This window comes from Fulmarus glacialis, unplaced genomic scaffold (assembly GCF_000690835.1).
Source record: "Fulmarus glacialis isolate BGI_N327 unplaced genomic scaffold, ASM69083v1 scaffold15619, whole genome shotgun sequence".
Classification (NCBI taxonomy): domain Eukaryota; kingdom Metazoa; phylum Chordata; class Aves; order Procellariiformes; family Procellariidae; genus Fulmarus; species Fulmarus glacialis.
In genome coordinates this window covers 103,428-114,005 of record NW_009235361.1, presented here as the reverse complement: position 1 = coordinate 114,005, position 10,578 = coordinate 103,428, and positions in this window count along the sequence as shown.

Genomic DNA, 10,578 nt, shown 5'->3' with positions numbered 1-10,578 from the left:
AGCTATTTTAGAAGGCATTTAGCTGCATTTCTTCTGTTCACTTGCTTCAAGAGCAACTAATGTGTGGTGAAGTAATCAACACTAGTGCAAGCCATTTCATTATAAATTTAACAGGCAAGGGTTTATTTTACCTCTCAGTTTGAATACTGTTAGAAGGCAGTAAACGAATGTGCTTGCGAAGCTGCTAGCTGAGGGTTTTGCTTTGTTCCCTCCCTATCCCCCATGCTCTAGATGTTTAGGAAAGCCAAGTGTAAAAATGAAGATCATGTCAAAAACCTTGGCAGTAAAGGTGTAAAACTCTGACTTTGGGAATGTAGCATTTCTTATGTGTGTATTTTCAGCTTGCTACTTTTTTCCTTTCATTTAATTCTTCCAAGGTCTTTTAATCGGGTCCAGAGCAAGGATCTGGACATAAGATAACGTTCTGTACCACATTAGACCTGATTGCTGCACAGTGCGGTTCCTGGTGCTTGGGATGCTCTGAGCAAGCCTTTAGGTATACATATGTAACGTAACTCAGACGGAATCTGTAAATTCAAAAATACAGTTTGGTTCAGTTGCTGTGCTTGTTGAGAGGAAGTAGTGGGATGATTATTCATGGAAACTGGCTGGTCTGTGAGCACCACACTGGAATCTCACTATTTTTGAAAAGTATTAAGATCTGAGAAATATAAACATAGTATGTACAATAATTCGTGTCCATCTTAGAGGCTGTCCTGTGGGTTGATGTAGCACCTACCTGGTAAAGATATTGAAACAGTGATAATGGTGTTGTGTAACACAGTCATCCAGTGGAAGAGAGCTCGGTAGAAGACCTCTCAATATGCGTGTGCTGCTAGACTGTCGCAGTGCACAAGACATTTTGCTTGGACAAAGATGTTAGATTTTGAAGCGTCACAAATGCTGCTCTGGGGATTCCTGCCTACCTTCCAGTGGTCTCTGGGTGGGACGCACCCTCGCTTTCCTGTTGCTCCAGTTGATCAGAAATAAAGATTTAATGTGCTTGTCTTCATGGTGGCAATAAGACCGTAATTCTCAGTGTCACATAGACACGAGTTTCAATGTGACCATCACCAAAAAGAAATATAATTTAAAAAGGAAGAATTGAATTCCAAGGCACCTGCGAACCATCATTGTGGGTTTATTTACATAGCTTGACAGTTCTGATGTTCAGTCAGTTGCTTTACAATTTATGAAACAGTGGTAGCAGTCTGTGGCACAGAGGTGTCGGATTATGGTCGGAAAGGAGAATATAGGGAGCCGGGTCCAAAGACCTCACGTTTTGTTATCTTTGAACTGATACCTGGAAGAGAAGTATGAAATACATATTTTATACCACTGCTTATACTTCGCAGCCATTTGCAAGGCTTGCAGAAACTGTGGTCTGGTGCTGCTTAACGAGCCACGGAGGCTTGTTATGGCAGCAGCAGAGCCCTGAGTTAAGTGAAGTCCATACCAGTGGCTGCTGGATCACAGAGCAGCATCAAAGCCAGAGTCCTGTCTTCACCTTCTCTGTATTTCTCTCCCACAGTTATATGCTTTATTTACAGGGAAGAGGAGAAAGTGAAGTTTTGAGTTGTAAGCCAGGTTGCTGTAGGATCAGGAAGTGTCCTTTTGTGTTTAGGAAAATGCTGATGATACACAGTAAGTGCTAGGACAGCCAAATAGTAGTCACAGTGTTGGCTGAAGGGTCACCTTGTCAACCAGTAGAAATGCCTTTCTGCTGAGATTTAGGTAATGCTTTCCCTTATCTAATTTCTTTGGTGTGTACAGAGTGAAAAAGTTTGATAACTGGCATCTTTTCCATTAAAATGCAGTTAAGTCAATACCTGATGTTTTTATTTTCCATTGGTTTATTTCCTTATTGTGGTCCTTCTAACATGCCTTGATAATTGGGGAAACCATGCTATAAAATACCAAAATATGTAATGTTGAAAGAAATTGGATGTGTGAGAGTCCCATAATTGGCAACCAATAAATAAAATATTGGGTGAGGAAAAGTGTTGGAGAGATTATTGAAATGTCTTGCATCTTTGATAAAACTGAAAATACTTGTTGATGTTCATCTCAATAACTTGAGGCTGGTCAGGAGACCGGCAATAGCATTTGACACTAGATTTAAGGGGAGATTGTAGATTGAAAAAAAAGTTAGTTAAATAATATTGTTTTCAAAATTTTTTATTCTTTTTTGTATATTTACCTCTACTTGACTGAACGTATGCTGCAAGTCTCTCCAGTTTGCAGCACATCACAACAAGTGCTTCCATTAAGTTTACTGCTAAACTGGATGCTGAAAAGGGCTTTTTCTGTGTGTAGGTGAATCCTGCTACTGCTGACATTGGCGTGAACTCAATATTTGTGGGCAATGCCTGAAACTAGACCTGTTTGTTAGATGCCCATCCTGCTGGTTTCTGCGTCAGCGGCACAGATGTCAGAGGAAGAGTCAGGTGTTGCTCTGTGAAATGATATGTATGCATGATGTTGGGCAGCTCAACCCTGCCCTTGCTGTGTGGAGCAGGACTGCTCCTCAGCACTCGGGAGAGGTTGAACATGGCACCTCTTGGGCACTGGGAACCCTGCTTTGTGGGGAGCTGAGCAGCTCTTTGCCATACAGAGCAGGTGAGCAGTAGGGTGCATGTGATAGTGTCTCCTTCAGTCCCTTGCTGTGAAATGGAGGTTGCGCAAGAGCTGCTCCGTAGCCAGAGCTGAGTATTTCCTCCCTACGTGCATCCTCTTCTTCTTCCTGCCCCTCCCAGCCACTTCCAGCGGCCAAGCTGAGTTACTGTAAGCCCCAGATGGAGGAAAGACGTGAGCCATCTGTGTAAAACTTTTTTCTAAACAACCAGCACTCTTGAAAGTGTGAGAAAAGAGAAGAGGTCGCTTAGTGCTATGTGTTGACATTTATTGGTTCTTCTGCAGGAAGCAAAAAGAGTACCATTAGGTACACCTTTGTATCCAGGAAACAGCATTATAAGCTGGTTTGTCAGGGGAGCGCATGTCGAAAGTACTGATCATATTTCAGCACGATTCTAGTCAGTGCTGTGTGGAAAACATTGATTGCTTCAGATGAGCTAAATCTTCAGGTTATTTATCCACTCAGGATCCATATTGAGCTAGGTACTTAGTATTTCCGAACGCACAAGCTCCCAGGGGATCCACAATGTGACACAAGCAAAGGGTGAAGGGAACTGAAGTCGGGATGGCGTCGTCTCTCCAATGAGTTGTGTTTGTATTATCCAATACAAAATACATTTATTGTACTGGTGGTGCAATGATAATCCCCCAAAGGAAGGGCTAAATTATACCTTCTTGTGCACACTTGCAGTAGAATAGGTAGACTAGACTGGGTATCTGCCTTTCTTATCCTTGCAGAGGAGGAAGATATCGAGATATGTCTCCTGAGGCTCTGGAGGTCAAGGTAGTCGTATGACAGAAGTAACCAGGATAGGTCTTACTCTGTTGGCGTGGCATAATGGTTTGAATGTGCTCACATTTTCTTGCAGAGGAGATGGTGGAGTTTAGTTTGCATGTGTTCCTTAGAGAGGGAGAACCAGCAGAATAGAGCAATGGTTTAAAACAGCTGGCTGGCATGTCTCTCATTTCAGCCAACCATGAAAAGATGCACTGTATATATGTAATCTGTGTGTGGCAGTAATTGTGAGTTGGTGACAGGTCTGGGATAGAAGTTAATGTGCTTCATCCATTCTGTAAGGTGACACTTGTGAAAACCTCTACCTCAAAATACTCTTCATGGAATTAATGTTACAGTTTCTTAATTTCTCTTGTAACCCTGTTTTCTGTACAAACAGGACTACGCTTCCCATGCTGCTGCTCTTAAGGTTGGGTTCAGGATGCCATTGCTGGAAACTGCAGAGCTTTGTCTGTCAAAGCGAGACGCCTTGGAGTCAGCTGCAGGATACCTCCTCCCTCCGCAGAAAATAAGAAACCCCTCTGTCTGAGTCTCACTGCTGACTAGGCTGGCTGGATTAGTGTTTGCCTTGATACCCTTTTCTTACAATATCAAAGTTTTTTTTTCCCCTGGACATCTGTGGCCAGTGATTTTGTAAAGGGTTTTGCCTTCTGTTTTAAAATTTTACTGAAGTCAGACTGCAAGAGTGTAGGTACTTGTGAATGTAGATGAATTGACGGCCGCCAGGAGATGAGTATTAACAAACTCGTCGTTTAAAAGGAGTGTGTGCTGGGGTGGTGGGTGGGTCGTTTTTGTTTTTGATTGAAGCTGTGCATTTAATCTCTGCAGTTTGTAGGCAGGGAACTTCTCAAATCTTATCTGACTCATAGCAGGCTGTACCTATGCATTAACAAGCAGTGAGCTGCACAACTGTGTTGTTCTTGGAAGCTGTTCAGCTGTAAAAACAAGGCCACATCTGAGCTGAGACAGCCTCCTCTTAAGACAGACTCTCTTTTTTTGTAGCCTGTTTCAGCAAGTAGAGGAAGACTTGTGCGTAGCTGTTGAGCCCGCCTTGCTGTTTTAAAGATATGGGGTTGCTTCTGGTATGCTTTTCTCATTTGACAGGAATATTATTTTTAGAGTATGAATTTTGAGAATGTAGTGAGTTTGGAATATAATAATAGAAATCAGGGTTGCTGTGATGACTGTAATTATAGTCATTCCGGCGATGACTTGTATCAGTAGCTTGCTGATAGGGTAGTTAAGGCGACCTGCCTTGGAGATATCTTCTGTGAAGTTGCTACAAGAACAGCACCAGGCAGTTGGGATATTGGTGTGAAGTAAAAGTTGCTACAACTACATCTTGAGGTCAAATTCCGTTTTTTGCCTCTAGAGATAAGAAACACTGCAATTCCCACTACTTCATTTGCTGCAACTACGAATGTCTCGGCGGCTGGGCTCAGCCTGACCTGTTTTGTTTACTGTGTCTATTGTGTGAAAAGCATGCAGCATGTTAACTAAGTCCAACCACCCCTCCTCCAGCCTTGCATGGGTATCATTCAGCCAGCGTTTCCTCATTCTGGGGAAATTTGGGGCAACTGGATAGCTGATAAGCGTAATATCCTTTTTTCCCCCTGATTCTGGAAGATGTCAACTTAGTTTGCTATAGGGTATAATGATATCAATGCCTCCTGATGGGTGTGTAATAATTCCACTGGTTTATTCTGTTTCTAGATGCTGAGACAATGGAGTTGAGCTGCGCTGAAGTACCTCTTTATGTAAGTTCTACAACACTAAGCTTCTGCCTGGAGAGTTGCTTTCTTTTGGGTAACGGCTCATTCAAAAGCAGGGTAAATGAAACCAAAAATCATTCTCTGGTTGTCTGAGACCGCAGGCTGTTGAATGTTGCTGTCTGATGCAGGCATGTCTGTGGATGATGGTTTTCAGTACTGTGGCTCAGTTCTCTGAAATAAATTTAAAATTATTTCCTCTTTGTGATCATTATTTTCTTCTCCTTCAGTAGTCTTAATTGCAGCTTTCAAAAGCAGAGTTACTGCCTGTGTAGAGACACTGCTCACTCTCTCTTTCCCCCAGTTTATGGCTGTTTTTTCCCTATAAAATTCCAAATCACCATTATTTCCACTTCCTCAAAGCAGGAAATTGCATGTTATGTCAAAAAATGAGTAAGTTGAAGTTTTTAATCAAATGGAATTTTTTCTGCAAAACCTGAAGTGATTGCTTAGAATAGTTGAACTCAGAGTTCAAAAAGGTAGTAACAGAGTAGTAACAGAGTGAGGACATGCATTAAATAAACATGATTTACTTGGTGCCTTCAATGGGATGTGAGTATGAGGATTAAAACTTGGGCAATCCAGTCGTTATTATTAATAAACCATGGTTGACTTTTTTGGCTCCTTCTGCCGTGGTTTGCAGTGAGAATGGTAGTAGCAGGGATACATGAATGTTGATGTCTAGAGGGTAGTGGGAGGGTACTGAATGGTTTTCAAAAATGTGGTAAAAGGTGAACCAAAGACAGAAACAAAACAATTACCTGCTTATCATGATGAGATGGGATTGGAAATGGAGGAATACAAATAATCTGTACCCTGGAGTATTGAAGGAACATAGGATTGCTCATGCACCAGCATGGGTTTTCATTGTATTTGTCAGCTTGGGAGTGGGAACCTCAGGCTTGCAAAAATTTCATGCAATATATTCAAAGGCGGCAGGGGGAAGGATTTGTGAGGCGTGCTCATGTGTTGTTGGTTGTGTGCTTCAAGGTTTTAAAAACACATTTTGACAGAAAGAATAATCAAGGACATGGATAAAATGGATAAAATTCAACATGGTTTTGTCGTATGTGGCTGCATAAGACTGATCTGATGTCTTCCCACAATAAGATAACTGATCACTTAGAGAAGGGCAGTGCAATGGGCTTAATCCAAGTTATTGAAAATGAAACATTTGATACCATGTCTCACAGGAGATTCTTACAGAAGATAAAGAAGGTGGAGATTAATATAAAGATATAAGGATATATGGATACTGCAAGAACAGTTATTAGGGTAGAGAGGAAGATGTTACCAGTGATACTCCTTAAGGATCATACTTAAGGCCAGTTCTGTTTAATATTTTGATTATAACCTTGAGAGCCAGATGTAGGCTTGTGAAATCTGTGTAAATCTATGGACATCATAATATTGGGAGGTGTTGGTTAGTACTGGGGAGAATTCAGTTATTACGTGGGAAGATTGAATTTTCCCACCTTTTCCCACCCTCCCACACCTGGAGATGGTGTTTTTCCTCTGGGTCACCGGTGTCCCCAAACCTGAGGATAATGGTGAAACATGGGCTTCCAGAGACTTGCAGCAGGAGCACCTGGGGTGAGTTTCCCAGAAACTGGGAACTGTAATCATTTTTTAACAGCCTCCTATATTTTGTGCAGATGAGTGTGTGTGTGTGTGTGTGTGTGGGGACAAGGGCATGTAAAGCTTTCAGGGCTTCTGCAGGGAATGGGAAGGGGCTATGTGAACACCCTAAGGTGACTGAGAAAGATTCAAGATTGTCTCTCAACCCCCATCTAAGACATGGGGAGGTCTTGGCAGACCTTATACTGATCATCTGAGGTTGATGTAGTTGCTCTGGTGAGTTAGTGTCTGAAAGTGTTGCAGCTTCACAATCTTGCCCGTCACAATATTGTTCCTAATCTGAGTACTTCTCTGTGTGTCTGGGAAGATCAAAGAGGCCTGGCATCTTGAAAAAGTCCTTGAGTCAAGGTGTTTCTTTTCTCTTAGTTGGGTCCAATTACTTCATCAGTTCTGGAAATTCCTTTTAACTGCTTCTGCTTTATTTGCATGACTTTGCTGGAGAAGACAATCAAATCAGCGTTTAAATTAGACGTGAAGGTCCCTTTTGATTGTGCAGTTCCTGGACAGTTTCATTAACGAGTTCTCTGGCTAACTGAGCTTGTCTAAAATCTGTTGAATCTTCATCCATAAGCAGGGATAGAGAAAGCATCTCTTGGAAAGACTGAGGCAACATGACAATTGCGTACTGTTTGCATGCAAGTTTAAAAATGTCAGCATACAGTTATAACACATTATTTTTCGCAGGAAAAGTGGAAGTGGTCAAAAGGTAGGAAATAATCCCTTCTTTCCAGCCTCTATGAAAGCACAGGGTTTTGTTCTTTGAGAGAGAGAGAGATCTACAGTATGCTGGGTCCAGAATTAGGATGCTTTTCACACTGTATTTAAACATGCTTAGCATCTGTATCAAGTGGATTTTACACTCTTCTTTATTCCAAGAATGTCTGTCTGAGAGGCTTGTACTTCATGTCAAATTGTCTGAGACTAACTGCAGTTCTGTGTTTATAATACACATTTTTAAAGATTATGCAAGGTACTTTGTTGACTTGCTGTATGTGAGCAGCTGTTACACAGCTGGAGGACGCATCCATACAGTGCTATTACTTCAAACTCTCACACTTTGTCAGTACTGAATTTCTTTGCAAATCTAAAATAGTATGTGTAATCTGGTTGGCCGAGTGACGGCTGTTTCTTTTTTGTTACATAAGAGGGAATGCATTCAGAAAGCTCAAGGACATTGCTGGGTAATATAATTTTTGTGAAATAAAATTTAAAAATACTCTTATGAAATTACTCCATTTCAAAATGCATCATTGTGATACAATTCTTTTTGTATGTAATTTTTGTGGCAGCAATACGATTACAATCTAATTACAACACGCATAAATGTCATGGTTTAAAAAATAAATCATAATGAAACAGAAAATTAAGTATTTGAAGCACATGCTTTTCAGTTATTTTGAGGAGCCTGTTTCCGGCTTCTAGACAGCAAAATACTGTCTAGTATTTTATCATAAAATTACTCCTTATAAGCCAGTCTAATTTTCAGGATTGACTAGCCAAGGATAAACTGAAACATTATACATGTTGTCTCTTCTTTCAGTGCTCATAATACATTGTTTAGGTAAGTAGAACTTGAATTTAAATAGCTTTTGCCCTCCTAAATTATGCTTTTTTAACTGATACAGATAAAATTGTATTTATCCAGTTCTTTCTGTAAGGAGAGCAGCAAGCTGAGTCTTTTCATTTCATAGTGTACTTAACACGGTATATGGAATAAGACCATGCTGCCTTCAGGCAGCCACTGGTTTCATTGTAGATGGAAAAAAGACTATCCGTGAAAGATAAAAAGCAAAATATTTGATGAAACATTTTTCAGATACTAAAGAATTTATGTATGGCAGTTGTTGCTCCTATTAAAAGCAGTTTCTGGTGTGGAAAAACAAATCTGTCTCATGGAAAATCCTTCCTTCTTTTTTAATGGCAGGTGACTGGTTTTTGTTTGGTTCTTTGTTTGTTTTAAAGAAATGTTATTGATCACCGACATTGATCTTTGACATTGGCAAAGAAATATCTTGCTACCATGGGGCAAACATACCGTGGGAGTAGTCAGCTCTCAAGAGCAGAAAATAAGTGATCTCAGAAGTTTGCAAATTATTCTCTGCTGAGAGCCTGATGAATGTTTCCCGTGGGAGCAGCAGAGAGAAATAAAAAGATGCTGAGCCACGGAGGATATCCACAGTAGTTCCCTGTAGACATCAGAGGGGCTTCATCTTCCAGGGAGGTGATCCTGGAGGTTATGTGTCGATTCTGTCTTTCCAAAGGAGTATTCGGACATTAATTGTCTGGGAAGAGGCAGAAACACGGGCTCCCAGCTTTGAGACTGAAGATCGCCTGGAAAATAAAACTTCCACTGGTCCTATAGTGTAGGTTGCTTACTGTTGTTGAAACGTGCTTTCTTAAGGTATCACATGCTCCTGCTTACAACCCCTAGAGCTGGCTAAAAGTGCTCGAGGTCAAAGCTTAATTAACTTCTCTTGTATTCTGCTACACCAAGTCTCTCCCTCTTTAGTGTCACTGCTGGTTTGTTCTTGTTTGTGGTTGGGTTTTGCTTCTGACACTGTTACAGCTTCTTTGGTGAAGAGTAGGTGCCAAGGAGGGAGGGGTGTTTATGTATTCACTGTTTAATCCTGGTGTATTGAAGTATCCCTTCAAATGGTGAGGGGTCAGCAGGTTTTCCTCTGACTGGGTTGGGGAGGGCTGAGGGTAGGACGTATCACCGGTGCCACAGAGCACCTGAGAGCCTGGAGACTCTCCCACCTTGGATAAGCTTGGCGATGGTCTTTGCCTGGGCTGGGTCCGCAGGGTGCCAAGTGCGTCAAGTTTTCTAGCGTTTCTTTTTCCCCGACTTTTTTTTGTCCAGCATGTTTCCTCTTAGTGGTCTTTACGGAGTTTGCATGGTCATGCCTGTTCTTTGCTTGTCTGGCTGTTTGTTTGGGTTGGTGATTTGCTCCAGGCGATGATATTGTCAGGCGATGATATTGGCTTAATGCTCTCTATTTTAGGAGCCAATGTTTTCCATCACTGTAATAATGTCAGTGCCTGGTGATCTTTGTAGTGCACCGTTCCTCACAATGCTCTTTTGTAGTCAGGAGATGTTGCTTAACTTCATTTACAAAGAAGGTCTGAGGTGATATTAAGTGTAGCAATGTGCCTAAAATGTAAGAAACGTCTGGTGAAACGCAGTCCTGTCCAGGTTTCTCAGATCCTAACCTAGGATACTAGGATGGGGCAGCATCCGTCCTCTGTAACCTGTTTAGAAGTTAAATATGTTTGTATGAAGAACATTTTTGTGTGTGGTAGTTTGCTTTGCTTTGACTGTAAGTGGAAACTGCTTCTAATGCAGCTTTCTCATGGCATGTCCCATCAGGGGAGGTGCATCCCGTCTCATTTACGGTTCCAAAGAAAGGAGTGTAGCTGCTTTAGATGGAGGCAGAGAGAGGGAGGTGCATCGAGTCTGCATTCACAGCCATCTCCCTTCCGAGAATAAATGGGAGCCAGAGGAACTATGTCTCATCCTTCGTCCCCTTATCCTGCAGTGAAGCGGGAGGTATGGAGGCCAAGGGCTGTTCCTACGAGGGTTTTGAGCGCTCGAGGCAGCGTGTCCTGAATTCATATGCTAGTTCATATGCACGTGCAAACCTGGGCCCCATCCACACCAGCATTTCCCTTCACCATTGCACCGCTGGAGCTCAGCCTCGGTAGCAGTGAGGGAGGAGGATTGAGTGCAGCCCGGTGGCCATG